The sequence below is a fragment of the Euprymna scolopes genome, chromosome 30 (genome assembly GCF_053919585.1).
Source record: "Euprymna scolopes isolate OS-2025 chromosome 30, ASM5391958v1, whole genome shotgun sequence".
In the NCBI taxonomy this organism is placed as follows: Eukaryota; Metazoa; Mollusca; class Cephalopoda; order Sepiida; family Sepiolidae; genus Euprymna; species Euprymna scolopes.
Genome location: NC_136511.1, coordinates 102,584,032 through 102,590,031, shown reverse-complemented (window position 1 = coordinate 102,590,031; position 6,000 = coordinate 102,584,032). Strand labels below are relative to the sequence as shown.

General features: G+C 32.9%; 1 protein-coding gene across 1 annotated transcript in view; it reads left to right on the top strand.

The window, feature by feature from the left end:
- The first annotated feature begins 1,182 nt into the window (after nucleotides 1-1,182).
- LOC145254918 (divergent protein kinase domain 1C-like) overlaps nucleotides 1,183-6,000 on the top strand; it is a 29,651-nt gene continuing 24,833 nt past the window's right edge. Inside the window, exon 1 of the mRNA XM_080113884.1 lies at nucleotides 1,183-1,385. The gene's annotated coding sequence lies outside the window, so the exon portion shown is untranslated. The remainder of the gene's footprint in view (nucleotides 1,386-6,000) is intronic.

The window sequence follows — 6,000 nt, the reverse complement described above, 5'->3', positions numbered from 1 at the left end:
TGATCCGAAAAAGGAAGATGCTGCTTATTGCTCTTGCTTTTATACTTGTTTCCTATGGTCTTTTGCGCATGTGTGGATTTCCTTAGAAAGGGGAAGTTACGTTGTCCTTGTGTGCGTACGTGTGCGCGTGTGTGAGTACATGTGTGTACGTTAGCGTGTGTGTGTATACACGTGAATGTGAGTGTATATACGCGAACGTGAATATATGTACGTGTGTGGACGTGCGCACGTATGTTTGTGTGCTCGTATGTATATGACAAGTAATATAGCTTGAGATATGAACGTGTGTTTTTGTGTGAGACTAGAAAAGGCTCCCACACCGTTAAAAAGATAACTACACACGCCACGTGGGCACTAAAAAATCACACTTATGCACACACGCACCCATTCTGCACATAATTAATAACAACGAATTACTTTCCTCACAAATTACTTTCCTCGTGGGACTTTTAAATAAGGCGAACTTCGCCAGTTAAAAAACCAACCTTAAAATAAGCACATTATTTTCACACAAGACTTTTACCTTCTAATCTTATTAATTCCACGAAGGACTTTCATCTAACATTCTAATCATAATGACTTCGCAAGAACTTTCATCGCTCAGACCTTTGCTTATTCATCTTGTTTTTGTTGAAAAATAAATGCGGTGCATTTTAAACCAGAAGGAGATGTCATTTTGTTTTATTCTTTTTTCATTATTATTTTGTTTGGGGCAAAGAGATTTAATTTCACTTAAACTTCTTTCCCCCTACACATGAAAAAATTAACCAATCAATGGAAACCAGTCGGAACTGAATAAAAAATCGTCTGCTTTGAATATTTAAAAAAAAAAAAAAAAAAAATAGAGACCGATGTTTATATTTATGTCTGCTCCGAACATTAGCCCGTTTTACAATTCTTTTCGGTTTATCTTTATTTTTATGTATTTTACTTTTCAAAATAGAATTCACGTTAAAATGTAGTATCTGTTCTGATACTTACTTTATCGTAGTGATAGATTATGGCAATTTTTAATTTTTTATTAATCCGACTTTGGAGAGATGGATGTGAATAAGTAGCAATTTGCTTCTGTTGATTTGACTCTTGTTCCTATTTACTTACCTCCCCACGAGAGTACAGTCAGGCACAAGATCGTTTTTAATGTGAGGAAGTTCATCTCCTCCTAAAATGTGCACTCACTGCCGCAACCAACCTTTTTTCTTTGTCATTATTTTTAGAGTGCGTATTTTATATCGTCACCGGTAAAATCCAAGGGAGATAACTCAACGCGCTATAAATTTAGTGTATTTATTTTAAATTCCGAAAACCATTTTTGTGTGGAATTATTTGCCCGTATTTGTTTATTTTTAATAATTCATGTTTTAGTCACAGATTTCCTGTTACCGGTAAAGTATCACATCATACACGTTTTATTTATTTTAAATCCTTGTGTCACAAAAATCTATTTTTAGTGGTTTCGTAGAAAAAAAAAAAAAAACTGTGCTTGTATAGATTAAACCCCATGGCTGTCAATATTTGATCGGTAAAATCTCGTAGCAACACCAAACTGAACCTAAAACTTAAGTTACAGTTAGAGTAAGGGTAAAAAAAAAAAAATTAAAGGTATTTTTTTTTTAATTAATTTGTAATTAATTATTATTCAGTTGGACGGAACATTTTTTTTTTTTGTGTGTGTGTAAATTATTCTATTTCATACGGACAATTTATTTGTTTTTGTTTTGACGTGGAATCCCTTCATCTCCATTATATCTTTCAAAACCAAAAATAAAAAAAAGATTCCTTGAATATTATCGACTAAGGCCCGAAGGCTGTATAAAAAAAATTGTCCGTTTGAAATGAAACAATGTACAAAAACAAATAAAATGTCTGCGTGACTAAAAAATAAATAAAATAAGGGGTAATCTGGGAGAAAGAGAGAGCCTGTTTCCTCCGTTTAACTATAGGTGGCGTTACTGTCTGTCCACCCAGTTATGGAAGCACAAAATGTATATAATGGCACCCTTGAAATAAAAATAAATGTTTTTGTTATATTTTAATTTTAAACAATTTTGTTTTGTTTTTTGCAAACATATTTACGTTTTTTTTTTTTTTTTTTGGTTTTGCAAACATATTTAAGTTTTATTTTTTCAAACATATTTACGTTTTGTTGCTTGTTTATTTTCAAACATTTACGTTTTTTTTCTTTTTTCATACTTATTTATTTTTTTGTTGTTTGTTTTGGAAACATTTACGTTTCTTTTTTGTTTTTCCAAACACATTTACGTTTTTTCTTTTTTGCAAACATATTTTTTTTTTCAAATATAGTTTTTTTATTTTTTTTTTATTTTGTAAACATGCGCAATCTATTACGATCTTTGCCGCCAATTAACCCTTGCCAAATCACATAATGGATGCAATTGTTGGTAACATTTTACCTCTAAGTGGCGTGTTTTCTTGAGTATTTCTTAAAGGATGTTCTCTTAGAAACGTAAAAACAAAAAAACATGTAAATGTTTGGAAAAATAAAACTTAAATACGTTTGCAAAAACAAAAAAAAAAACGTAAATATGTTTGAAAAAAAAACAAACTTAAATATGTTTCCAAAAAAAACAAAAACAAAAATAAAACATATAACAAAAACATTTATTTTTATTTCATTATTTATTATATACATTTTGTGCTTCCGTAACTGGGTGGACAGGCAGTAACGCCACCTATAGGCAAACGGAGGAAACTGGCTCTCTCTTTCTTTTCAGATTAGGCAGCCTTCAAGAAGCTTGCACCCCCCCCTCTCTCTCTCTGTGTGTGTGTGTGTGTGTGTGTTTTTTTTTTTTTTTTTTTTTTTTAATTTTCGTCTCTTTTTCAAATTTGTTTCAGCGGATTATTATTGAATGGACACTAGTCTACCAGATTATCAAAAAAAAAAAAAAAAAAAAAAATTTAAATTGGAAAAAAAAAGGTCGATATTTAAATATTTGTAGGGGGTGGGGTGCTCAGTTTCTACTGCAACGTTCTAATAAATCGATCACCCATTTTAGAACCACTCGACGTTTTTAGGCCAAATTTCGCGAATTTAGCCTTTTTAAGCAGATTAGTCTTTTTTCTGGAGATTATTTTAAAAGCAAAATTCAAAAAATGGTTAAACTGCTTAGAAAAAAAAAGGCTGAAATTTGGTTTAAAAACATCGAGTGGTTCTAAAATGGGAGATCGATTTACTTGAACGTTGCAGTAGAAACTGAACCCCTTCCACAAATATTTAAATATTGACTTTTTTGTTTGTTTGTCAATTTGATAATAATCCACTGAAAAAATTGAAAATAAATAAATAAAACTAGAGACAGGGAGGGGCAAGCCCCTTCAGATCTGCCACCCTAGAAAACGATTATATATATATATATATATATATATATATATATATATATATAATATTGTGATAATAGCATAAAGATCTACTTCACAAGATTTTCCGCTACAGAATTGCTGAAAATGCCCCCACAATTATTAACTCCTTTCTCACTGATAGGTTTATATGAGTAGTTATCAATGGGCAAAAATTAGAAGTATCAACACTAGCGTACCTAACGGTTCCATCCTTGGCCCAACTCTCTTCCTTATCTTCATCAATCATCTCTGAAATCACATTCTTAGATCATTTATAGACATTTATGCAGATGGCACCACCATCTACGGCAATACATTAAAGGCCATCAATGATCGAGATTTTTTTATTCTCTCTCTTTTGACTTTAACCACATGATGCAATGGGGGAAAAAGTGTCTGGCTAATTTTAATGCATTTAAAACTAAGCTTCTCTCACTACGTTTTGACCTCCACCTGGTCCCAATTGAAATGAATGACTCTCATTTTGGGAAATACCATGTGCTTGACAAGCTTCTGGGATTGACCTTCACTCTTGATCTGAAATGGAACACATACATCCAATACGTTGCCAAGATCGCCAGAAAAAATTGTTCGGATCATTCTACCTCTCCAATAGATATCTCAGTGCCGATACAATCATCTACCTGTATAAGAGCTAAGTACATCCTAAGATGGAGTACTGTTGCCACATCTGGAGAGGTGATGCTCAGAGCATCCTTTCCTGCCTTGACAACATACAAAACCGACTTCAAAATCCGGTGGGTGATGTCCTTTTCTCCTGTTTGCAGCCTCTGTCATAGAAGAGATATTGCAAGCCTCTCTCTGCTCTACTGTTATTTTCATGGCAGTTGCTCGACTGAGCTTCACTGTATGGTTTCCTCGGTAAGTCTTTCACAGCTAAACACTCTACTAGCTACAACAACTACCAGCAATTTCCCTTACTCTTTATCTGTGCTGAAATCTAAGTGAAAATTCCATGAGCAGAGTTTTTTTCCTGAAGCTGCTCGTCTGTGAAACACAATACTATGGGGCTGCTTCTTAGCTGACTATGACATGGTTGTTTTCAATTCCAACATGAACAGTTTCTTGAAAAGCCATTCTAATTATCAAATTTCCATTATGATACCCATTAACCCTTATCCTTGAGTGGTTTACAGACCTTGATGAGTGATGACTATATGATGTAAAAAAAAAAAATCATGTCATTTCCTGACTCATATAAGTTAAAGTGAACCATCCTACTTGTTGTGCTGGTCCAAAGTTGTTGTTCAATTCCATCCATGCTGACCAAAGGAATTCACCTTCCAAGCAAAACCCCAACATACCTAAAGAGGCACACTGGTCCAACTGCCCATAAGCTCTCAGAAAACCCAATTCCAAATCCCTTTACCTAACCTTTGGAAAGTTGGCTTTGACTGCCTCCTCATATCTTCTTCACCCCTGACTGGATGCTGGCTTTTCAGTGATCACCATTTGACCACCTGGAAGATGTCTATTTGAGATATTCACTGGATAATAACGGCTAGACAGTGTCTATTCAAAGGGGTTTATCTGGAGCCCATCTAGAAACATTACATTTTATCAAATACGCCGGTCTCGGTATGATTCCCTGTTTAATATATTTTTTATTTATTTAATGAGATACTTATTTTATTTCAAACAATTGGTGTTCAGATTCTATCCGGACGTATTTTCAACTCTTTGAACCTTTTCCCCTTTTCTTGTAAGTCAAGCATCTATCAACTGTAATGTCTGCCATTCATAGGCACCACCAAAACATGCAACCCAGTGAATGTTTACACTAAAACCTTTTTTAAAATTAGACTAAGATCGCTTGCCAGAATTCTTACTGATTAGCATAAGCAAGAAAAGAGACTGTTTGTTTGTTTCTTTCTCTTCCCTTTCCTTTCTCTCTCCTGTTAATAACACCATATTTTATTTTAATTGTTTTAAAATTCAATAATTGTTTTGATTTCATAAACTAAACGTTTCACATTTGTGTTAAAAAGTTCTTTTCTGGCCTTTAGGGAAACTGACTTCATTTTGAATAACTGTATTGTTAGTTCAAAAAATTCTCTCCTCATCGCTCAAGTGAATTGATTTCTTCTTCTTTTTTTATTTCATTAAAATCTTATTTAAAAGATACATAAGAAGAATAAAAATGGACCATGCACATTTAACCCAGTCATTTCTCTTGAGAAAAGAAAACTATCCCATTTGTATACTGTTAAAAATCCCACCCACAATTAAACACCTTTTAACTGATTGCATTGATTTTGTAACAACAAGAAATAAGCTTCAATAAAAAAATATTAAAGATCTATTTGAAAATAACAAAAAAAAAAAACACACCATACTTTCATACTTAAAAAAGATAGGCCTCTATCAAAAATTAAAATAAAAAGACACATTAATTATATAGCAACTAAAGCCAATACCCCTCCTTCATAGATTCATAATTCGATTTTTATGAAATTTCACACAAATGTACTTTATGTGCCTGGCAGTAATCTTAGATAGGTTTTGTATCAGAATGTCTTTGATAAGTATTGATAATCTGATAAAGAAGGAACAGGCGATTTTGACCCAAGTTAACACCTTACACAGCCTAACATCACAAGTGCATTTGAGAAGTTTTAT